The sequence below is a fragment of the Tamandua tetradactyla genome, chromosome 9 (genome assembly GCF_023851605.1).
Source record: "Tamandua tetradactyla isolate mTamTet1 chromosome 9, mTamTet1.pri, whole genome shotgun sequence".
NCBI lineage: Eukaryota > Metazoa > Chordata > Mammalia > Pilosa > Myrmecophagidae > Tamandua > Tamandua tetradactyla.
The window spans coordinates 92,650,958-92,677,219 of NC_135335.1; the positions used below are offsets into that span (position 1 = coordinate 92,650,958).

The following is a 26,262-nucleotide window of genomic DNA, read 5'->3' on the forward strand; positions in this document are numbered from 1 at the left end:
ATAGCTTAAGAATTTTCCTTAGATGGAGGTTTCCTTTTTAAAACTCAAACTTAATGGATTTTTATATAAAAACAAAAATAACTGAACTTTGAAATAAAATACAGCTGCTGGGTTGGAAATTCCATGAGAGTAAGGATGTGGTTTATGGCTATGTTATTAATGGCTATAATCTTTGGGCCTAAATAAGTACCTGACACATATTAGGCACTCAAAAAATGTTGAGTGAATAAGTACACTATTAAAATTAGCATGGCGGGTGACTTCGATAACATGGTGATATGACATCCCCTAATAATGCCTCCCAAGAGAATCAGTAAATAAAAGGACAAAGTGCCACTTGCTTAGAACTCTGTAGAATAGCAGAGACTGGAGAAGGACTCCACAAACACTGAATCAAAGAAAAAAGAAAACTATCAGGTAGGAAATTTCCATCCTGGACCTGCTGATCCATTACCCTCCCCATTACTTGAACCTGTGCTGCTTAGGAGTCATGCAGAGGCAGTGCTCTGGGTCCCTCCCACCATGGACACAGACTACAGAGCCACTCCCAGCAGAAAATTAGAACCCCATGTTTATCCAGGCTCAGGGGCTGAAATCTACAGAGATCCAGGGCAGAGAACAAGCCTTTACACCACATACAAAAGGGGTCCCCCAACCCTGGAGGTGGGGGAATGGGGAAACAGCCCATGGCAGAACTGCTGGCAAAAGATGTGCTCACTCAATCCAATTTCTGTTGGCTGGATCACGTAAACACAAAACAGACTTTTCTAAAGTGACCCGTCTTTTTAAATTTACTCCATCTGGCTCCCCAGGACAGGTTATCCTAATAGAGAGGAAACCAGATGCAGAAAAAAGGGGGGATGGGAATTTAAACAGAACTGCTTGCTATAAGACAGGAAGCAAAGGTCACATGAAAAGCTGAGAAAATATAAACAGTTAAATAGACTACTCTAAAGGTCTAGAATAAGTTGGACCAAGCATCAAAGAAGAGACTTAACCAAAAAGCCAATCAACAATAAAACCCTAGACAAGAGGGAGAAGCTGCCTTCCAGAGTCAACTCATCAAGATAAGAAGATGCCTAGACCTCAGCAAAAATTAGAAGCCATACCAAGAAACAGGAAGATATAGCTCAGTCGAGGGGACAAATTAAAACTTCAGAGGAGAGATGGAATTTGAAACAAACAATCAAAGAAATTTAAACAAATTTTCTCAGTCAATTCAAGGAGATGAAGAACAATATGGATATAGAGCTAAAGAATATTAAGAAAACAATGTATTGAGCAAAAAGGAGAATTTGCAAGTATAAAAAAGAAATGATAACAGAAATTATGGGGATGAACGTCACATAATAGAGATTAAAAATACACTGGAGGGAAGCAATAGCAGATTTGAAAAGGCAGAAGAAAGAATCAGGGAACCAAAATAAAGGACAATTGAAATTGTACAATTAGAAAAAGAGAGAGAGAAAAGAAGAGAAAAAATTGAGCAGTGTCTTAGGGATTTGAGTGACAGTGTGAAGCACAAAACTGTATACCTTATGGATGTCCCAGAAGGGAAGGGGAAAGGGGCAGAAGGAATATTTGAGGAAATAATGGCTCAAATTGAAATATGCATGTCCAAGAAGAGCAACATACTCCAAAATAAATCCTAATAATCCTGATTTGATGCACATACTAAACAGAATGTCAAATACCCCAAGGATAAAGAGAGAATTCTGAAAGCACAAATAAAAGAAACATCATCATCACATGCAAGAGATCTTCAGTAAGTCAAAGTGCCAGTTTCTCATCAGAAATCAAGGGTTGTGAAGGCAGTGGTATGATAGATTTAAGGTGCTAGAAGAGCAAAACTGCTAGCCAAAAATTCTTTATCCAGCAAAATGGGCCTTCAAAGATGACGGAGAATTTAAAATATTCACAGATAAACAGAAACAGATAGTTCGTCAACAAAAGTCTTACAAGAATTTTTCCCTACAGGACTTACTGAAGGGAGTCTTACAGGTTGAGAAAAAAAAGACAAGAGCACATGACTTAAATAGTGTAAAGAAATATAACTAAACAGGTAAATGCAAAACCGAACAGTACTGTCTTTAATATAAACTTTACTTTTTAATTCCTCTAAGAGTCAGAATAAAATTGAACAAGCAAAAGGTCTATATCCTGATCATGGATATTCAAAATATAAAGTGGTAAAGTGGGTGTTTTAGTTTGCTGAGGCTACTGGAATGTAATACACCAGAGACGGACTGGCTTTTATAAAGGAAATTTATTTAGTTACAAATTTATTAATTTGGGAAGGCACGCGGTGAGGTCTGCTGGTCCTCTCTTCTGGCTTCTGGGTTCAAACAGCTTTCTGGAAGGGTGTTTCCTTCCTGCATCTCCAAACATCTGGGTCTGAGTTGGCTGTGAGCACTAAGTGGTAGTGTGCTGGGCTGCTGCTGAGCTCTGCTGGGCTGTACTGAGCTCCCTTCTGACCCCTCTCTTTTATGCCTCCAGGTCATTAAATTCAACATCACTCATTGCAGAAGCCACTCCCCTTAGCTGACTGCAGGTATAATCAGGCACAGATGAATTTCATAGGCTGATGATTTAATTCCACAGCAACAGAACAACTGGCACCATCACCTGCCCAAGTTGACACTTGAACCTAACTACCACAGTGGACAAAAACAACATAAAGGGGGAAACAGAGGGACATGGAAGCAGAAAAGGTGTATTTAATTGAAGCTAAGTTGGTATCTTTTCAAATTAGTATATAGATATAGATTGTATAACATAAACTCTAGGATAACCACAAAGAAATTACTTTTTAAAAAAGACAGAAACGGGGTGCAAGGGTAGTTCAGTAATTCTCACCTGTCGTGTGGGAGACCTGGGTTAAATTCCCAGTCCACACTGTTCCCCAAAAACAAACAAACAAGCAAAAAACAAATGAACAAAAATTCAACAAATGGTGCTGCAATAATGGGATACTCACATGGAAAAATAATGAAATGTGACCCCGCCATACAGCATATTAAAAAAAAAAAAGACAGAAACATGAATGAGAAAAGGACAAGTCAAATAATTCACAAAACACCAACTGTGCAGAAAAGGAGGTTGCAGTAAAGGAAAAAACAGGGGGGAAAAAAGATATGACATAAAAACCAAAGGACAAGGCAATGGTGGGGTGGCTCAGTGGTGGAGTTCTCACCTGCCATGCCAGAGACCCAGGTTCATTTCCGTGTGCCTGCCCATGTTAAAACAAGCAAAGAAACAAACCAAAAAAACCAAAGGACAAAGTGGCTGAAGTAAATATTGTCTTTACAGTAATAACACTGAATGTTAATGGATTAAACTCCTCGATCAAAAGGCATAAATTGGCAGAATGCATAGAAAAGGTACAATCCACCTATATGGTGTTTGCAAGAGGCTCACCTTAGACCCAAACGCATAAATAGGTTGAAAATGAAAAGAGGGAAAAAGATATTCCATGGAAATACTAACCAAAAAAGAGCTGGAGTAGCTACATTAATATCAGACAAAATATGCTTTAAGTCAAAAGCTGTTACAGGAGACAAAGAAGGACACTATATATTAATACAATGGGCAATCTACAAAAAAAGCAATGACAATCAAATATTTTTGCAGCTAGCCACCGTGACCCAAAATGTATGAGGCAAATACTAGAAAAAGTGGAGAAATAGGCACCTCGATAATAATAGTTGTATATTTCAACATACTACTTTCATCAGTAGATAGAAAGTCTAGTTGGAACATCAATAAGGAAACAGAGAACCTGAATGATAGCATAATTTATGTAACATTGTACCCCAAAACAGCAGGATACATATGCGTGTGTATGTGTGTGTTTGTGTATATATATATTCTCAAATGTACATGGACAGTTTTCGAGGATAGACCACATTTTGGGTCACAAAACCAGTCTTAATAAATTATGCAAAGCATCTTCTCTGACCATAATGGAACGAAGCTGGAAACCAACACCAGGAAGTATATTGGAAAATCCACAAAAATATGGAAGTTAAATAACACATTCATAAACAAAATCAGTGGATCAAAGAAAAAATTGCAAGGGAAATCATTAAATATCTTGAAATGAATGAAAATGTGAGCACAGCATGTCAAAACTTATAGGGTATAGTGAAGGTGATAGTGAAGGCAGTGCTGAAAGGGAAATTTATAATCCTAACCACCTACATGGGAGAAGAAACAACTAAAATCAAAGATCTAACTGCACACCTGGAGAGATTACAAAAAGAACTTGAAACTAATCCTAAAGCAAGCAGAAGGAAAGAAATAATAAAAGTTATGGCATAAATCAATGAAACTGACAATAAAAGAAACAGAGAAAATTAACAAAGACCAAAATTTGGTTTTTGAAAAATCCATAAAATTGACCAACCTTCAGCTAGACTGAAAAAGAAAAAACACAAGAGAGACAGGATTCAAATTAAAAAAATATAAATGAGAGTGCGGACATTACTGACATTTTTCTGGCTCCACAGAAATAAAAAGGATCGTAAGAGCAAAGTATGAACAACTCTATGCCAACAAACTAGACATTTTGGATGAAAAGGAAAACTTCCTACAAACACATGAACAATATACACGGACTCTAGAAGAAGTAGAACACCTCAGCAGACCAATTACAAGTAAAGAGATTGAATCAGTCATTAAAAACTACCCCAACAAAGAAAAGCCCAGTAACAAATGGCTTCACAGGTGAATTCTTCTAATCATTCCAAGAAAAATTAATACCAATTCTGCTCAAACTCTTCAAAAAAATTGAGGAGGATGGAATAGAACCTAACTCATTCTATGAGATCAGTATCGCCATATTTCCAAAGCCAGATAAATGAGGAAATTACAGGCCAATTTCTCTTATGAATATAGATGTAAGACTCCTCAACAATATACTGGCAAACCAAATCCTAAAGCACATTAAAAGAAATATACCCCATGATTTAATGGCTTTTATCCCAGGAATTCAAGGGTAGTTCAACTTAAGAATATCAATCAATATAGTATACCACATTAACAAAAGGAAGGGGACAACCACATGTTCACCTCAATGGACACAGAAAATTTTGACAAAATCCAGCATCCTTTCTTGATCAGAACACTTAGTAAATAGGAATAGAAGGTCATGAAAAACAAACAAACAAACAAAAAAAAAACAGCTAACATCATCAATGGTGAAAGACAAAAAACTTTCCTTCTAAGGTTTGAACAAGACAAGGATGCCCCCTATCACCACTGTTATTCAACATTGTACTGAAAGTTCTAGGCAGACTAGTTAGGCAAGAAAAAGATATAATAGGGCATTCAAGTTGGAAAGGAAGGAGTAAAAATTTCACTATTTGCAGATTACGTGATTCTATATATAGAAAGTCCCAAAAGTACAACAAAGCCCCTTGAACTAATAATAAATGAATTCAGCAAATTGGTTGAGTACAAGATCAACATGCAAAAATCAGTAGTGTTTGTATACATTAGTAATGAGGAAACTTATTAGGAAATCAAGAAAAAATTCCAGTTACAATAGCAACTAAAAGAATAAATTTGACCAAGGGTTTAAAGGACTTATATACAGAAAATGACAAAACATTGTCAAAAGTAACCAAAGACCTAAATAACTGGAAAGACATTCTGAGTTCATGGAATGGAAGACTAAATATCATTAGAATGTCAATTCTACCAAAATGATTTACAGATTTCTTTAGAAGGTTAAGTAACCATGAATAGCCAAAAACATCTTGAAAAGAATGTAGTTGGAGGACTCACATTTCCTGACTTAAACTTATTACAAAGCTACAGTGGTCAAAACAGCATGGTACTGGCACAAGGATAGATATATTGATGAATGAAATCATACTGAGAGTTCAGAAAGAGGCCCTCACTGTATAACCAATTGATTTTTGCCAAGGTTACCAAGTTCATTCAACTTTGAAAGAATAGTCGCTTTAATAAATGATCCTGGGAGAACTGGATATCCATTTGCAAAAGAAAGAAGGAGAACTCTTATCTCATACCATGTAGAAAATTAACTCAAAATAGATCAGAAACCTAAATATAAGCTCCAGGACTTTAAACTCCTAGAAGAAATATAGGGAAGCATGTTCAGGATCTTGTGTTAGCAAATAGTTTCTTAGACTTTTACACTCAAAGCACAAGCAATGAAAGAAAAAATAGGTAAATGGGATCCATTCAAAATTTAAAACTTTTGTGCCTCAAAGGACTTTGTCACAAAAATGAGAAAACAACATGCACAATGGAAGAAAATATTTGGAAACCACATAGCAGATAACGTTTTAATATCCAGAATAGATAAAGAAATCCTACAGCTCAACAATAAAAAGACAGACAACCAATGAAAAAATGTGCAAAAGACTTGAACATATCTTTCTCCAAAGAGGGTATACAAATAGCTAAAAAAAAAAAAAAAAAAGCACATGAAAAGATGCTCAGAATCACTAGGTATTATGGTAACACAAATCAAAAACAGAATGAGATATCATTTCACACCCACTAGAATGGCCACTAGTTTTTTAAAAAATGAGAAATTACAAGTGTTGAAGAGGTTGTGGAGAAATAGGAACACTCATTCATTGCTGGTGGGAATGTAAAACAGTGCAGCTGCTGTGTCAGACAGTCTGCAAGTTCCTCACAGAGCTAAGTACAGAATTACCATATGATCTAGCAATCCGTCTGCTAGGTATTAGTCCCGGAAGAATTGAAAGCAGGGACTGGACCAGGTATTTACACACCGATGTTCATAATGATGAATGGGTAAACAAATGTGATATATGCAATAGAGTATTATTTAGCCATAAAGGTCCTGATACATGGGACAATGTGGATGAACCTTGAGAACATTGTGTTGAGTGAAATAAGCCAGACACAAAAGGACAAATATTTTATGATCTCAATGATAGGAACTAAATAAGCAAACTCAAGAGTTAGAGTCTAACATGGGTTACCCCCAATACTGGGATTGGATTGGGGATAGAAAATGGGGAGTTGATGCTTAATTTATGCAGAATTTCTGTTTAGTTTCATTATAAAGTTTTGGAAATGTAAGCACATTATTGTGAGTATAATTAGCAGCACTGAATTATATATATATATATGAATGTGGTTAAAGGGGACATTGTAGGTCTTATATATTAGTAGAATAAAAATTAAAAATAAAAAATGCTCACATAATAACATGACAGATAATTATCTGATACTCTCCCTCAAAAAATTAGTATGACTATCCCTTGGAATAATAAGTTAAAGGCAAATGGCATGCTTATGTAAACCAGAGCATCAGTCCATATGCTTCAAATGTCCATATGCTTAGGCATTTCTTTATGGCTAAGGCCTTCTTTTCTGTACACCTAAAAAAGAAAGTCATGATGTAAGCAAAGAATAAAGTGATATTTTCTGCATTCATGTAGTGTCTTGACATCTGCATAAATTTTAAACAAATGTTTCCTAAATCCCATTGTAACAAAATTGTCTTATGTTCCCTAGTGATATTGTTCATATGGACTGAAAGTGAAGTTAGGGTGGTGTCACTCATAGTAGACCTGTGTTTTAGTTATTAAATCAGCATGACTTCTGGGCATTGTTGTGGACTCCAAAATCTTGCTTGTTTTCTCTTGATGCCATGCCCTGCCTATTGACATTGCAGGATATTCTTATTAAATGAGGTCTTGTTCCCTTCTTGATATTCTTTTGGCTGTTCTAATCTATGCCATAGTCATTCACCTGACCAGCTAGCTCAGTTCTCTCAGTTTGATGTTCTTCTCATGTTAGATTGGCATCCATCTGCTTGAAATTAAGATGTAAAAATGGATGGTTAGGACGGTGCAACGGTAGCTCAGTGGCAGAATTCTCGCCTGCCATTCCAGAGACCCAGGTTCGATTCCTGATGCCTGCCCATGCGAAAAAAAGAATGGTTATACTCTTTTTTCTTTTCTCTCCTCCAATCTCTCTTTTCCCTAAAAATGGCCAAATGGCCTTCTGAATTCATGATACTAATAATTTATTGTGTACACACATACACATGCACACATACATAAAGGGAGCAAAAAGATGGTGATTGGTATATAACCTGAGTATCTATTAAGTTAATGTCAGAGCTTTTAAATGTTTTACCATTGTTTGCAACAACAACAAAAAACCCTCAAATAACATGTTTTTCTTGGGATATAAGTTCTGCCTGCACAACAGAACCTCCTTTTCTCCCATTGGTATGGCTGATATATGCAAATGGCATGGAGGAACACATTTTCTCTAATCGGGGTGCTGTATGTAGAGAAAATGGCTCAAAGGAGGTAAAAGTTTAGGGTGCTTTCTTTTGGAAGCATTAATTTCATCGTCACCAGCTTTTCTCCTGCCTCAGAGAGTCACATTTGAAATGACCAAGGCAGAGTGCCCAACTTCTCTGTTCAGAATTAGCTACCTTTAGATGGTTCCTCTGTCCCAGTGTGAGTGGTCCTCACATTTCTCTGACTTCTTCTGCCATTAGCACGCTCAACCTAGATGAATAAATCCTAGCTGAAGGGGATAGGAGTTTTGGCATTCACAGGGAACTAAGCTGATATCTGATCTTCCCACTGGGGAAATGTGGTAAAGTGAGAATGAATGATTCTTTGGAACTCTGAAAATAAAAACACAAATATAAAATCAAAACTGAAGAATCGAGTTAGAGTCATTAAAAAAGTATTAAACTCTCTGCCATGTGACTTATTTTTGGCATCCAGGGAGCCAGGAGACTCTTGTGGTCTAATCTGGAAAAAGTCACTAGCTTGCTGTGTCACCTTGGCAAATTGATTAACCTCCCTGTGCTGAAGTGCTCAGTCCAACTGCTGGATGGGATGAAAGCAAGACCTCACTGAAACCAGATGCTGCTTCTCTGAAAAGCTTTCAGCAATAAATAATATCGTATATACTTTGTTCCTGGCAGCAAAAACTGAACTGTTATAACCCTCTGCTTTCACTTGCTTTTAAATTTCTGGAAATTTCTCCTTTGAGCTTGAATTTTTCCACGCTTTTCCTTAGCCCAAAACTTTTTGGATAGTTTGACCAAAATTTCACTCCACTGTCTTTCCTGCATTATGGGAGAATAAGGGGGATGCACTGTTTTTCAGCCATAAAGTAAATTTCTCTTTTTCCTGGTACACCTCAGGAAACTAGCTGAGCTGTTACATTTGAAGTGTTTAGGACTAGTAAAAGAATCACGGTATGGTAAGGAACGTCTGCAGAAGACAAATATAGTTCATTGAGTACATCCTTTTGTCTTGTGTCTTGATTGTGTGGAGACCACATGAAATCAAGACAAACATAAAGAGCTCTTGTGTATTTTAAATGTTACTAACCAGGGAGATTCCACATATTCTCTCAGTAACCATGCCCAATTACCAAGCTGTAACTTCAGCTATCATCAACTGCTACCTTTTTTGACCAATTTGTTCTTTATATACAGGCCTAGTTTCTAAAAAGACTTCATGATTATTTTCATCCTCATTTTGAATAAAGTTGACCTTTTCTTTCAGGCGGTTCGAAAAGAAGCCTTCCATGATTCTCATACTAGATCATATTTTCCTTAATAGCACTTATAAAAACATATATTGTTGAGTTCAGAACAGAATGCATAGACTCTGAAAATGGAGTACAGAATATGTTTATTAAGCTAAGTGGCATGCATGTGGAGCAGAACTAAAGAAAGTTGCTGCTCAAAACAAAGTGGCAGGGAAACAGTTTACATAGCTGCTTAGAACAAAGAAAGGGGATGGGAGAATGGGGAGATGGGAGGAAGGAAGATGTGAGCTATGTAAGTTGTCTGGGGCAGAATATCCTTGGGTCATGATTTCTAAATCTTCAAAACACTACTCAGGTGGGATTTCTGTGTAGGAATGGGCCTATCTGGTGAACATAAGCAGTCTTGCTGGTGTAAACATGACTTGTTTATCACAGTTCCTCCTTTCCCATTGAGGTAGCACCACGAAGGTTGTTGGTCAACCTATCTTAGTTGTTTTTTGTTTCTTCTTTGTAGTTTTCTGTGTAAAAATGGAAGCTTAAGCAAGTTAAGACGATGAGTAAAGCTGTTTACCATTCTAACTTCACATATATATGGTCTCTTCAGTAACATCTGCCCCCTTACTAGATTGAAAACTCCATTATGGCAGGACCCGTATCTCTTTTACTCAACATTGAATCTGCAGCACTTATTGCTGAGCCTTTAGTAGGAACTCACTGTCATATGAATTAAATGGCTACGGGTACAGTCATTCTTGTTGGAATTTGTTCATAAATTTGTCCATGCAGATATTCATGCATGCATTCAACAAGCATTACTGAGCATCGGCTTTATGCCAGACCTTAGATGACTGCTTGGAATCTATCTTTTCTTTTGCATAGCACAGAGAGCACAAATGTTCTTGAAGATTTACCATTATCCCCCAAAACAAATGAATTATATTATTTGGGCACCAAAACTATACCTGTAAATGAAACTATTTGGCTAATAAAGCTACAGCCAACCTCAGGGAATTTATCATTTACTGAGCATCTATTATTTGTGTGGCAATGGGAGGAAAACAATTAGTAAGACACAGTCTCTGCCAGGAAGTCACTTATAGGTTAATAGTGGAAAAAAGACAAATCTTCAAATAGGTATTGCACACATTATGATATAACAAAGAATCAAGTGGCAGTTAAGAAGTAGGAGAGATACAATGTTCTTGTGATCTTGTGAAAATCAACTGAAGAATGGGAAAAAGCTTTCTGGCATTAATAGTCGGAGGTCCCATGAGGATGGGCAGTTGTTTGTTGTTCCTTTTATAGCCACACCCCACTGTACTGACCCTTCTAATTATGTGCTCCCTCTATGCTTTCAAACAGGAGAAACTGGTCGTATCTATCACTTCTGGAAAAAAAACTGGAATGAAACTGTAGCTCTTAACATCAAGGTCATTAGGGCCACTGTACATATGTCCCCCGAACTACTTTATATGTTTACAAGCACAAATATTCTTTTGTTCCAAGATTTCCTTGTTTTATCCCAAGTCCCAAAAGCATGTTACAATGACCCAAGTCTCTGCAATCATAAGTATAAAGTGAGGACAGGTGACCAGGAGACAAGTGGTTAGTTTAGCCCCTCAGTATTATTCTGGATCAGTAGGTCTGAGGTCTGATTTTTGGCCAGGAAAGAATTAATGAAGAAACTTACTTTTTGGAAGTTTGTGGGAATTATTAAGAAAGTATAGAAGACTCTCTCATAATATTTGTAAAAGGATTTATTCGTTTTTTAAAAACTTTTCCAATCCATTGTGGACTGTTACTTTCACATCACCTCATTTCGATGTTGTGGCAATGTCAAATTTCTAACAATGTTTCTAAATGCTTGTTCTTCATTTCTATATTTATATCATTACAGTCTCAGTAACAAGTAGTTCTGGTATGAACTCACACTTGGAGTGGCACTGATGTGGGGTAAAGGATGAGGACTGAACGCTGAAGTCTGACTGCCTAGGTTCTAATTAAACTTCAGGGCACTTGGTATGTAAACAAATCTCTGTATGTCTTAGCTTGCCAATGTATAAAACAAGAATGATAAAAGTTCCTATCTCATAAGAGCCATTGTGAATATTAAGTAAGATAATTCAGTAAAGTACTTAGTGTAGTGCCTGGCACATATGCAGTGCTTGACAACTGTTGGTTATGATAATGCTGCTGCTGATGATAGTGATTATAGTTGTGGTGAGATGTGGCGAGTACTTGGTTGTGTTTATCTTGGCCATCCTTTTCATAACAGTTGAGAGTTGATTACTCCTTTATAAAAATGCTTTTTTCTTTGACATCTTGGTTTGGGGGGATGGTTCTGAACTAACAATATGCCTTCTTGGTCTCTTTTGCTGGCTTCTACTTCTGCTCTCCCTTTATAGGTTGCAGATCCCAGGACTTCATCCTCATCATTCTTTAACGCTCTCTCCCTAGGATATTCCATCGGGTTCCATGGCCTTATATGTCATCCATATGCCAGTGAGTTCATGCCTTGGGCCTGGCCTCTCCATTCAGTTCCAAACTTGTATACCTCAACTGCCTCTTTCAAATTTCTGTTTGGATACCTAACAGGCAAACTCAGCATGGATAAAAAGAACTCTTAAATCCTCCCCCAAGCTGTTTCCCTGGTCCTCTGCATCTCAGTAAATGATTCCACCTGCTACCCTGTGGCTAAGCCCAAGATCATTATAATTTTCTCTTTTGCTCAGTTCTCTTGTCCAAGTCATCAAGTCCAGTAAGCTCTACTTTTAAAACACATATAACTCCATCTGTTTCTCCCCTTATACATAAATATCACCCTACCCATACTGTCTCCATTTTTTTTTCTGTTCTATGGCAATAGTTTCCCTATTTCAGCTTATCTCCCTATACTTCATCATTCCCACAGATCTTTTTTAAAAAAAACACAGGTCATATAATTCATTTAAAAAAAACTCTTCAGTGATTTCCACTGCAGTCAGAATAAATTCAAACTCCTTACCATTCTTACAAGGCCCTAAGCTTTGGTCCTCCTGATGTCTCTGACCTTCTCTTCTCACTTACTAACTTCCAGCCCCACTGGTATTCTTGCTGTGGGCTGGCCGGTTAAAGGAATCATCCCTCTCCAAGAATTCTTTGCCCTCAGATTTTGGTATACCTGCCTTCTTCTTGCTACTGAGGTCCCAACTCCGCTACCAGGACTTCCCTGACCCCTGTCATATGAATCACCTAGGTCAGCCCCTCCCCATCCCTCTTTATCACATCCTTCTATAGGCTTTCTTTATAACATTTATCCCCATATGTTTTCTTTTTCACTTATTTGTTACTTCTTATTGCAAGTTTTCTCCCTGTTGAATGTCAGTTCCATGAGATCAGAGACTTTTACCGCTGATCACAAGCACCTTGAAAAGTGTGTGGCATATAATAGTTCAAAATACTTATCCAATAACTAACTGAATGCATGAATGTTGAGATGCTGAGGGAAATAGTCAGGAGTTCTGTTGTTCTCTTGGCCTGAAGAAATCCTCTTGCAAGAATCGTCAACTTTTCTTGAGTTTGCCTTGGTCTTGGTTCTGGCCCAAACCTTTTTCTATTCTTTTTGTCTGTGGATTTTCTGCCTTTGTGCAACAATGGGCATTAAGAAGCATGTCTCCCATTTTCAAATTAAATGAGAGCATTTCCTGGATCCAAGATACCTTTGGTCTATACCATGAAACTATAGTTGATGAGACTTTTACATTTTTTCAGTATAAAATCCATATTTCTTAGTCTTGGCATTTCAGGCATCATATATACTGGCTTACTGGCATAATTTAGAATTTTACTTCAGGTTTACAAAGCAATTTATGCCTTTCATCTTCTTTGAAAATTTTCCAAAACTTTTTGAAAGCTTTACAGTTTTTCTTACTATTGATTTCCATCTTCCAAAGAGCTTGCCTAGTTAAACAAAAGATCACTGAAGACACTTTTGGTACATATTTTTCAGAATGCTTAGGTTGATTTTGTTTCAACTTTACTTTTTTTGCTTTGCTAGGAATAAAAAAATAGGAGGAGAAAAAAATAGTTTTAGAAAGCAGGATGTTACTTGGATTGAGAATTCTAACTGTATGAAATTTATTCATCTAGTTCTTAACTATTTAAATTGGAACAAACAACCAATCTTTGGAAGTAAGTTGAGGTTGAAAGGTTTTGGCTGGTCTATGGGTTCTCTGAGCCATTTTAAATAATTTTGAAAGTAATTTTGTGCATTCTCCAAATTAAAGCATTTAGCCAAAAATAAAAAAATAAAGGCCCAAATCATGGTTCTCTCTCAGCTTGATTTTTTTTAGTGACATGAATTTGTAAGCAGGCTTTTATGAAGAGGAAACATAGATGGGATCTTTGACCAATGTCTCTGAGTCAAAATAAGTATCCCATTGTTTCTTAGTTTTGTATTGCACATAGGAAAACATCCGTGTCATTATTCTATTAGGGGGAATACAGATTACTAGATTGTAGGAAAAGACCAGTGGTTGATTGAGCGACTTTGTATGTAAAGGAAGGTGCACGTTGACTGCCAAATTTCTATCAACAAAAGAAAAAAAAAATTCATTTATCAAAAAACGTTTCTCATCCATTATATAAGAAGATTATTCATGTTTGTACTTTCCAGAAGCGGTGGCACAAATATTTTCCGTTTTCAACAGGTCTAAATATCTTGATTAAAGACATTTTCTACTTGGAGCTTAAAAGTAACCATGTAAATACAGATAAATTCAGACTTAATAGCTTGGATGTGCCATAATTTTTCTACGTTTTTCTCTCTGGCAACAGTATTAATTATGGTGATCTACTTCTATTAGACAATACACTTATTTATACTGTTTATCTTTAAGTATTTTTCTCTGACCTCTGATTTTCATCCCTCTACCACCTCAATCCTGCCATCACTCATAGCTCATCCTGAATAAGGGATTTTATCTCTAGACAGCATTGTTCACTGCTGCCAAGGTTTGTTGCCATTGTGGTTGTTTGTTGGGCAACTTTTCTCATCCCCTAAGTTATTTCTCTTATTTTTATGAAGAGTCTTAAATCCCAAAGATTGTACACCTCTTGGTAAAGTAGTTGGTTAAACTTCTATAAACCAAGACCTTATTTACTGGAAGCTGAAAGGAATATTTTATTAGGGTGTTTAACTTACTAGGAATTTTGCAGGATAGTAGAGGAAACAAAGGTGAAGTTTTGCTTCTGAAATCTTATATCTATTTCCTTTTGGGGGCTAGGAAATAAGAAGGCAGAGCCGAAAAGCTCTGGATGATTTTTTGTTTGTTTTTTAAAGCACATGATCCCAGTCTCCAGATACCATTTGCAGTATTAAACAATGTCAATTTAATGCAAAATGTATTTTATAAGCTTCTACCATCCTCAGGGAATTTATGGCTTGGTAAGGAGAAGACAACACACACCTGGCTGTCATTAGCAGACTGTGATAAACACAGTGAAAGAGTTACAAAGTAAGCACAGTGGAACTTCAGAGCACAGAGAAATCTCACCTCCTTTAGTAACTGAGGAAATCTTTCATGAAAGTAATGACAGTTCAGATGGAGCTGAAAAGCTTGGAAGATTTTTGGGGTGAAAAGAGCTGATTTGTGCAGAAATGTAGAGAGCAGGGAAAATGGAGGAGACTCCAAGTAGTATTGAGCATCTTGAAAAGATCTTGGATTTATCCATGCAGCAAATAGTATGAATGCAACAAATAGTATGAATGTAGAGGGAAATACTGGGACCGGCTTGTGTGTGGCCTTGATTGCCACCCAAGAGCTCTGGATTCTAAGCAGTGGAAAATCATTTGAGAAAATTAAGCGAGAAAGCAAACTAAGTAAAACAATTTGATGGAATTTCACTGTGATGGGATTCAACCTGGATGGTCCAGCTGTGTAATTAGAGGTACTTCTCATGATGTAACAGACCACAGTCAGCTGATTTAATACCAGTAAGAATATTTTAAAACTTACACTTCAGTACAAATCCCCTCTTACTTGTTATAATCCTGACCATCTCATCATTATCTGCCACATCAGAGAAAGCAGGGCTGTGTACCTTGTTTCAACAGTGAAGGCCGCTTCGGCCATTTCCTGTTGTTCTACGACCAAACAGATGCCTGAGTCCTGAAGACAAATCTGTTAGGCCAAGTCTGGATTTAACAACCTGCATGAAAGTGAGTGGGTAAGAAATATGGGGCTGGTGTATTCAAGTTAGGGAAGATTGATTGCAGAGTCCCTCCATCTGTCCATTTTTCTTTTGCTTCTGTGAATGGATTTGGCTCCATTTTTACTCACTATTAATAATGGAATGTTTAAAATGATAGATCTTATGTCTTGGGCTTGGAAGAGATGTCAGGAGTGAATGTATTTCATTTATGTAATAGGCATGTTACATACATGTAGAAATTTTTCCAAGATTATAAACAGACTGTACACACACTAATATATGGCAGTTCTTTCCTCTGGTGTGGCAGAGAACAGAAAATAACTGGAGAAAATAAAATGGGGGTTTTAGTTTCTTGACTCCTACCATACAATGGGTTGGCTTAAACGATGGGAATTTATTGGCTCATGGTTTTGAGACTAGGAGAGTCCAAATTTCAGGCTTCAGCAAGTGATGCTTTTTATTGCTTTTTGTAGCAGCACAACTTTCGTTCATAAGTATACACCATCATTCACTAATCTACTTCTCTGTCAGTGCATCCTTCAGCAACCTGCATTCATCAGGCATCATGTAGAGGGCCCAAAGTCCACAGTCCATCAACATTCTCAATTTTAGATAATTTCATTGTTCCCAAGAGAAAGAAAACCAATAAACATACCCTCGTCAAATAGGAAATCTAAACCTCCTCTTACCTCTTGTCCTTCCCCCCATTATTTACCTCTGCTGTTGCTGTGGTAGTGCTGATGGTTCCCTTTTGAACATACCTCATAGCATGCTGTAGCAGCTTTCCCCCGTGCCCTGGACTTAAACACTCTTTATACAAGAATCATATCTTTGAAGTAATCCTTGTGAGAACTAATTCATATTTCTAGTGTTAATCAGTGGGACACATAGGTCTATACAACCCCTTTCAATCTAGTTCATCTTCAATATGGTGATACTACTTATAGACCCACTAGTGAACCACCTTCAATCCTATCTATTCCCTTACATTGGAGTTCAACCCATTAGCTAACAGTTCACCCGTTTCTAGCTTCTTTGTAACTCTAAGTCCCCAATATTCTGTAATATCAGCTTCTGATTATATCTTTATGCTGTTCATAAAAGTAGAATCATACAATATCCATCCTTTTCTGACTGGCTAACTTCACTCAGCATTATGTCCTCAAGGCTCATCCATCTTGTCATGGGCTTCAGGACTTAATATTCAAGACATAAATATTCCATCATATCTATATATCACATTTTGTTGATTCACTTGTCTGTTGATGGGCATTGGGTTTGTTTCCATCTTTTGGCAATTGTGAATAACGTTGCTATGAAGATCAGTGTGCAAATGTCTGTTTGTGTCATTGCTTTCAGCTCTTCTGGGTATATACCAAGTAGTGCGACTGCTGGGTCCTAGAGCAACTCAATATTAGCTTTCCTTCAGAAACGCCGAACAGTCTTCCATAGTGGCTGCACCATTATACATTCCCACCAACAGTGCGTAAATGTCCCAGTTTCTCCACATCCTCTCCAACAGTGATAATTTCCTGTTTGTTTAATAGTAGCCATTCTTATAGGTGTGAGGTGGTATCTCATTGTAGTCTTGGTCTGCATTTCCTTTATAGCCAATGAAGATGAGCATCTCTTCATGTGCTTTTGAGCCATCTGTATTTGCTCTTCAGAAAAATGCCTATTCATATCTTTAGCACATTTTATAGTTGGATTGTTTGTTCTTTTATTGTTGAGTTGTATGATTTCTTTATTATATACCAGAAATCAAACCTTTGTCCAATAAGTGATTTCCAAATATTTTTCTTGTTTAGCTGGCTCGCTCCTCACTTTTTTGACAAAGTCTTTTGAAGTGTAGAAGCATTTGATTTTGAGGAGTTCCCATTTATCTATTTTTTCTTTTGTAGCTTGTGCTTTAGGTGCAAAGTTTAGGAAGCTACCTCCTATGACTAATTCTTGAAGATGTTTCCTTACATTTTCTTCTGGAAGCTTTATGGTGCTAGTTCTTATACTTAGGTGTTTGATCCCACTTTGAGTTAATTTTTGTGTAAGGTGTAAGATAGGGGTACTCTTTCAGTTTTTTTGGCTATTGATATCCAGTTCTTCCATGCCCACTTATTGTCTCAGTTCAGAGGATTTGGGGGCCTTGTCAAAAATTAGTTGACTATAGATTTGGTGGTCTATTTCTGCACGCTCAATTCTATTCCATTGGTCAATGCTTCTATCTTTGTGCCAATACCATGCTATTTTGATCACTGTGGCTTTATAATAGGTTTTAAAGTCAGGGAGTGTTAATCCTCCCACTTCATTCTTCTTTTTTAGGATGCTTTTAGCTATTCGGGGTCTCTTCCCTTCCAGATGAATTTGGTAATTAGCTTTTCCAAATTTTCAAAGTAGGTTGTTGGAATTTTGATTGGTACTGTGTTGAATCTATGTTGAATAGATCAATTTGAGGAGAATTTACATCTTAACTATATTTAGCCTTCTGATACATGAGCAGGGAATGTCTTTCCACCCATTTAGATCTCTTTCGATTTCTTTTAGCAATGTTATGTAGTTTTCTGTCTACAAGTCCTTTACGTCCCTAGTTAAGTTCATTCCTAAGTATCTGATTCTTTTAGTTGCTGTTTTGAATGGAATTTTTTTCTTAACTGACTCCTCAGCTAGGTCATTGCTTGTGTTTAGAAATGTTACTGATTTTTGCACAGTAATTTTATATTCCACCACCTTGCTGAATTTTTTTGATCAGCTCAAGTAACTTTGTTGTAGACTTCTCAAGATCTTCCAAGTATAATATCATATCATCAGCAAATAATGAGAGTTTTACTTCTTCCTTTCCAATTTGGATGTCTTTTATTTCTTTGTCCTGCCTGATTGCTCTAGCTAGAACTTCTAGCACAGTGTTAAATAATAGTGGTGACAATGGGCATCCTTATATTGTTTCTGATCTTTGGGGGAAAACTTGTAGTCTTTCTCCATTGAGTATGATGTGGCTATCGGTTTTTCATGTATTTCCTTTATCATATTAAGGTAGTTACCTTTGATTCCTATCTCTTTGGAGTGTTTTATCGAAAAGTGTGCTGAATTTTGTTGAGTGCTTTCTCAACATCAATTGAGATGACTATGTGATTTTTCCTTTTGATTGCTAATGTGCTGTATTACATTAATTGATTTTCTTGTGTTGAACCATCTTTGCATTCCTGGTATAAACCCCAGTTGGTTATGGTGTATAATTCTTTTAAAGTGCTGTGGAATTCGATTTGCTAATATTTCATTGAGAATTTTTGCATCTATGTTCATTAGGGAGATTGGCCTATAGTTTTCCTTTCTTATAACATCTTTACCCAGTTTTGGTATTAAAATGATATTAGCTTTATAAAATGAGTTAGGTAGAGTTCCTTTTACTTCATTTTTTTTTTTTTTTTTTTTGGAGAAGTTTGGATAGGATTAGTGTTAGTTCTTTATGGAATGTTTGATAAAATTCCCCTGTGAAGCCATCTGGCCTTGGGCTTTTCTATGTAGGAAGATTTTTGATCTTACTTATGATTGGTTTGTTGAGATCTCCTATTTTTTCCTGAGTCAGTGTAACTTGTTTTTTTTTTTTTGCGTTTCCAGGAGTTTGTCCATTTCATCTTATAGTTGTCTAGTTTGTTGGCATATAGTTGTTCATAGTATCCTCTTATTATTTCTTTTATTTCTTCAGGGTCTGTGGTAACTCACCCCTTCTCATTTTTTATTTAATTTATTTGTGTCCTGTCTCTTTTTTTCTTCATCAGTTTTACTGGCCATCACTTTTATTGATTTATCACAGAGAACCAACTTCTGCTTTTATTGATTCTTTCTATTGTTCTTTTGTTCTGCCATTCATTTATCTCTACTTTAATGTTTTTTATTTCTCTTCTCCTACTTGCTTTGGGGTTAATTTTTGTTCTTTCTCAAGTTCCTCCAGGTTTGCTGTTAAGTCCTTGATTTTTACTCTTTCTTGTTTTTTAATATAGGCATTTTCATTTCAGTTCTCATTTTCATTCATTTCCAGATTGCTACTGATTTCTTTAACACTTCCTTTTTTGATCCACTGATTATTTAAATGTGCATTATTAAACTCCATATATTTGTGAATGTTCTTATTCTTTGATGGTTATTGAGATCCAGTTTCATCCCACTGTAACCAGAAAAAGTGCTTTGAATAATTTCAATGTCTTTAATTTATGAAGACCTATTTTGTGCCCCAGCGTATGATCTATCCTTGAGAATACTCTATGAGCACTAGAGAAGAATGTATAACCTGGTGTTTTGGGGTATAATGACCTATATATGTTTCTTAGGTCTAATTCATTTATCAAGTTGTTTAACTTCTCTATTTGTTTATCATATTCTGTCTGGTTGTTCTATCCATAGAGGAGAGTGATGTTTTGAAGTCTCCTACTATTATTGTTGAAACATCTATCACTCCCTTCAGTTTTGCCAATGTCTGTGTCATGTGGTTTGGAGCTCCTTGATTGGAAGCGTAAAAATTTGTGATTATTCTGTCTTCTTGGTGAATTGATCTTTTAATTAGTATACAGTGTCCTTGTTTGTCTCTTATGATGTCTTTACATTTAAAGTCCATTTTGTCTGATATTAGTATAACTGCTCCTGCTTTCTTTTGGTTACAACTTGCGTGGAAAATCTTTTTCCCTCCTTTCACTTTCAATCTATCTGGTTCTAAGATGAGTCTCTTGTAAGCAACATATAGTTGGATTATGTTTCTTCATCCATTCTGCCAATCTGTATCTTTTAATTGGTAAATTTAGTCTGTTAACATTCGAAGTTACTACTGAAAATGCGTTTCTTGATTCGACCATCTTAACTTTTTAATTTTATTTTTCAGATCTATATATTCTTTTCCCTCTTTCTCTTTGTATTCTTTAAGTTACCCTTAGTGGTACTCTTCAATTCTTTGCCCTCCTCCAGACTTCCCTCTCCTGTCTTTTTTTTTTTTTTCAGCTGGCTGAGTTCCTTTTAGGATTTCTTGAAGGGCCAGTCTCTTGTTGAGAAATTCTTTCAGGACTTCTTTGTCTGTGAAAACTTTAATCTCTCCCTCAATTTTTAAGGGCAGTTTGGTGGGTACAGAATTCTTGGCTAGAAGTCTTTCTCTTTTAGGATCTTGAATATATCATACCACTGCCTTTTCACCTCAAGTGTGCTAGTTGAATAATCTGAAGTCAGTCTTATGTGATTTCCCTTGTATGTAGTAGATTGTTTTTCTCTTACTGCTTTCAGGATTTTTGCTTCTCTTCAGCATTTAACAGACTGATTAGTATGTGCCTTGGGGAAAGCCTATTTGGACTTTTTCTGTTTGGAGTTCGCTGAACTTAACTTTGACTTGTATATTTATGTCCTTTATGGGGGTTGGGAAGTTTTCCCTCATTATATCCTCAACTACTCTTTCTAGACCTTTACTCTTCTCTTCTCCTTCTGGGATACCAATGATTCTTATATTTGAGTACTTTTGCTTTTGTTTTGACTATTGTTCCCTGAGTTTCAATTCAGTTTTTTCCATTTTCTGTTTTGAGTTTTCAAAGTCTATTATCCTGTCCTCTATATCACTTATTCTTTCTTCTGTCTCTTCAAATTTGGTGTTGTGTGCCTCTAGGATGTTTTTTATTTCAGTCAACAGAGTCTTTAATCTCTGTGATGTCTGCTATTTTTCTATTTATTCTTTCAAATTCCTCTTTATGCTCTTCTACTGTCTTCTCGATCTCCTTTACGTCATTTGCCATCCTGCTTATTCTATTAAGATGATTTGTATGAACATCTTTGATTAGTTGTTCCAACATCTGTGTCTCCTCTGGTATTTTAATGTGGTTATTAGGCAGGGCTATATCTGTCTGCATTGTGATATGCTTAGTGATCTTCTGCTGTCTTCATGGAAAGTTGATTTCTTTCAGTAGTCTAAGGCCTTGTGTTTGTGGGATGGTTGTACAGCAGGGAGCAGGGCACAGGGTGGAGCACTCAGTGTGGTGATTTGTTTCAGGGCAGGTATAGGCACAGGTTGGGATGTTACACTGATGCTTGTGAACCTGGGCACCCAGCGGCCAGGGAGTATGTAGCTGTGCTGCCACAGGGGTCTGGGGGTCGTAACCCTGGTGTGTGCTGGTCAAGACCTGGGACCCTTTGTGTGCTTGTGTAGAGCTGTGACAGCAGGTTGCTGTTATGCCTTTGTGTTATTGGGACAGATGTGACCTGGCTATGCAGGTCAGCATTTTCTCAGAGCTGGGAAGTATGGCTGACAGCCATGTGCATGCACGGTTCTAGGACTGCTTTAAAGTGCAGTTTCCGGAGCTGAATGATGTGATGCACAGAGCTCAGGGTGGGGCAGAGTGAGGCTGTGCCACATATGGGCAGCGGGCAGGGGTAGCCTAGGTAAGGAGGCTAGTGCCTGCAGCCTTTATATGCTGGCAACAGCCTGCAAGGAACAGGGAGTGGGAGGCAGTGCTCAGGAGGGGTGCAGGAGATGTGGGTTGGGCTGCACTTGGGGTGGGGGTATGGGGCAGGTATCTGCACTGGGGGCTGGTAGGGTGGGGGCACCTGGAGCACAGAGAATCAGATCGGGTGAGGGGGTTCAGGTACATGGGAAGTGGGGTAAGTAATGGGTCACAGCAGTGTAATGAGAGTAGAGCACCCAAAGTACGCAGCCTGGCTTATTTCCTAGTCCTGAGCTCCCATCCGTGCACTCCCGTGGGCTCCATGGCTCTGTGCCTCCACGCCAGGCTCTAGCCTTCTGCCCCTCAGTTCCTCGGCCTCTGCAACCACGGTTGTCTCATGTGGTGCAGAAGGCTCTCCCAGGTCGGCCACCCTCCTGTCCCTTCTCCAGGTTTTCCATGGACCAGGGCTAATCTTGAGCTACTCTATCCGGCCATCTTCCCGGAAGTCCATGTGTTTATTTTGAAATGTACATATATTATGTCATGTGGAATGTAGTATTCTGGCAATTGCTGCTTTTACCACCCAACATTTTTTTAGATTTTTCTTAATTTGCCAAGACTGCTACAACAGATATTTTCATATACTAATTGGCATAAACAACAGGAATTTATTCTTTCACAGTTTTGGAGGAAGTTCAAAATCAAGATTTCACCAGGCCCTGCTTCCTCTGAAGTCTTTAGTGGCTTGCTAGCAACCTGTAATTCAATCACTGCCTCTGTCACATGGCATTCTGTGTCCTACTCACTACTCCTGCTTTCATGTCCAAGATTCCATTGCTTGTAAGGACTTCAGTCATACTGTATTAAGACTTATTCTGCTTCAGTTTGGCCTCATTTTATTAGAATCTTTGAAGATCCCATTGATAGATGAGTCCACACTCATAGGACTGAGGTTGAGAACTTGAACATGTCTTTGTGAGAGGCATGATTCAATGTACCACAAGGATTTACCCTTGTTGTTATAAGTAGTCCTCGTTCATTACTATTACATATATTCCTGCTTCATTTATTCATTACTGTATATTGCTTCATCTTATAAAAATACCTCAATTTATCTATTCATATACTCATCAGAATTTGAATTGATTCCATTTTTTTTTACTAGTATAAGTGATACTGAAATAAAATCTTCATACATTTCTCCAAGGACATGTGTAATAGAGTTTCACTGGAATATACATAACTGGATTTGCTGTACTATAGAATATGTGCATTTTTATACTGTTGTATAGTGCCATGTTGCTCTCCAAAGTGCTCATATGAATTGACATTCCTACTTGCAATGTATGAGAACTCTTGATTCCCCAAGTCCTTACCAATACTTAGTGATTGTCATATTTAATTATTTTCCAGGTGTTGAATGTGAGTGAATATCTCATTGTTTTAATTTTTCTTTTCTTGATTACTTATGAAATTCAGCATTATTTTTATACAACCATTTGTATTTCCTATTATCTGTATTGTCTATTTTTACCCATTGTAAAATAGGCTGTTCTCTTTATCATTTTATAGAATATGTGCTTGTCTGTATGTGTGTATTTGTATATATGTGTTATATATACATGTTTGATCCTAATGTATATATTTATACCTTATATGTATATGATCCTAATCCTTTGTCTGTTGAAAATTTTGCCTCTCTGTCTTTTAAGTGTGCTTTAATTTTGTTCATGACAGTGTTTAACACAGATAATTTTTAATGTTGACATAGTTAATTTGTTTTTATTATTCTGCTTTTTGTGCCATGCTTAAGTAATCATTTCCTTCTCCATAGTCATATTATATACAGATGCCTACTCTAAATTGTTTTAATATTCTCCCAAAATATTTGTTTTTAATATATAGACCTCAAAAAACCATTCCTGCCAATCCTAAAGAACACCTAGGGTGTTATAAGATTCTACAAAGGTTCCATGCACTTGAAATAACTTTCCAGAGACCTAGATGGGTCCCTGGACCAGATAAGTCCTGAAATGCAGAGGGGCCAGCCTCTCCAGAGCATCAACTAATCTATCTCCCTATCCCATATTATCAACAGCCCCTTCTAACATGAAAAATTAGAATGGGCATAGCCCAGACACCCTTACAGAATGGGAGAAAGATCAAAGGTGATGGTGGAGTTATACAGAGAAGGTAGGGTCTAACAAATTAGTATGATTGCTGAATCATTTTGTTGATATTTATTTTAGTCTCCAATATCTTAGAGCAGCTAGAAGTAAATATCTAAAATTGTGGAATACCAAACTCTGAAGTCTGTTCTACAGCTAATAGTTATGATATAATTTGGAATTTATTGTCTTTTAGTATATATGATTGTTTTCACAAAAAAGAAGAAAAAGTTGATTGTAATGATAGACGCACAGCTATGTGATGGTTTGTGAACCATTGATTGTACACTTTGGATGAGTATGTGGTATGTGAATATATATCAATAAAAATAAAATATATATATTTTATATAATAATCCAGTTAGAGTTTATTTAGGTATATGGTATAAAGCATGGATGTGAATATTTTTTCGTTTTGAAAAGTACTTGCCCTAGTACCATTTACTAAATACCCTGTTCATTCTCCATATTTGTAATGCTTTCTTTCTTGTATACTGAGATCCCATATATACTTTGGTGTTTCCCAGGATCTTTTTTTTCCTTCTGGTACTTTTTTTCTTGTAGTATTATATCATATAAGCACTATAACCTTTGAAATAAGCCTTTTTATCCTTTGCTGTATTATTCAAAAGTTTCACTTTATGTATGCTAAATGTGGTTTTTTGGATGCCACATTTTTATCAGATTAAGAAAACTCATTTCTAGCTTGAACTTTTATCATAAGTAAGTGTTACATTATAAAACAATGGATTTTCTACATGTTATAATAGCCATTTGATTCCTTCATTTTCATTATTAAAGCAGTGTATTATGTTGATACTTCCTTCTTATATTGGATAATCAACCTCTGAACTCATATAATTGATATTCTAGGAGAGAGAGACAAAAAATAGTCAACATATTTATTTATCATATTTAACTTATTTATTTAACATATTTATCAAATAAAAATAAGCAGCATTTAGAAAAATAAAACAGGATAAGGGGTCATTATTTTATGTAGGTAGTTGGGAAAGAACTCAACTCACACATAAGGTGAAATTTGACTCAATTTTTGAAGGAAGTCTGGGAGAAGAATACCCAAGCAGTGGGAAAAACTTATGTTCTTTGGAGTCTTTGAGGAACTCTAAAGAGGTCAGTGTTGCTGCAGTAGAGTTATTAAGGGAGAGTGTAGCAAAGGTGGAGGCAGATGTTAATGGAGAGAAGGAGAAGGAAAATCAGGAAAGACTTTCAGATCAGTGTAAAGACTCTGGCATTTACTCTGGGACGCCATGAGAGTCTTTAAAAAAGAAATTTATGTGTTCTTAGTTTTAGAGAGATCACTAGGGATAAGAAGATTCATGAATAGAAATATGTAGACCAACTAAGAAACTATTATAATAATCCAGATAAGTAATATTTGTGCCTTAGACCACTTAGATAAAGATGGAAGTGGTAATAAGTGATCAGAGTCTAGATATAATTTTATGGTGCATCTAAGAGGATTAGTTGAGAGCTTTATTATAGGGTATGAGTGAAAGAACAGAGTAAAGGCCTGAAACTGTAAGGATAGATGTGTTTTGTTTTGTTTTTTTATTGAAATGGCCAAGACTGTTGAATGAGTTGGTTAGGAAGGTAAAATCAAATGTTTCTAACAGATTTATAAGTTTAAAAAGCCTATCAAACATCCATGGAAATTACTCAATAATCCATTGGATATATGAGACTGTAGTTCAAGGGAGAGGTCTGAGTTGAAGTTATGCATTTGGGCTACATCAACATATAGATATTATTAATGCAGTGATACTGAATGAAATACCCTAGAGAGTAAGTGTAAATAGAGAAGAGAAGAGCAGAGAAAAGGGTAGATCTTGGCATTATTTCAGCGCCAACTGATTGGGAAAATAAGGAGGAAACAGCAAAGTAGACTAAGATGAAGTGCTCAGTGAGGCAGGAGAATCAGTGATGAATGGTATCCGACATACCAA

At 36.7% G+C, this 26,262-nt stretch overlaps 1 protein-coding gene across 5 annotated transcripts in view; it reads left to right on the forward strand.

The window, feature by feature from the left end:
* GHR (growth hormone receptor) overlaps positions 1-26,262 on the forward strand; it is a 306,706-nt gene that overhangs the window by 101,748 nt on the left and 178,696 nt on the right. The window contains exon 1 of one of the 5 annotated variants that reach the window (XM_077117080.1): positions 11,341-11,553. The exons of the other annotated variants lie outside the window; for them this stretch is intronic. The gene's annotated coding sequence lies outside the window, so the exon portion shown is untranslated. Of the gene's footprint in view, positions 1-11,340; positions 11,554-26,262 lie in introns of those variants that run through there. 5 annotated transcript variants of the gene reach the window in all.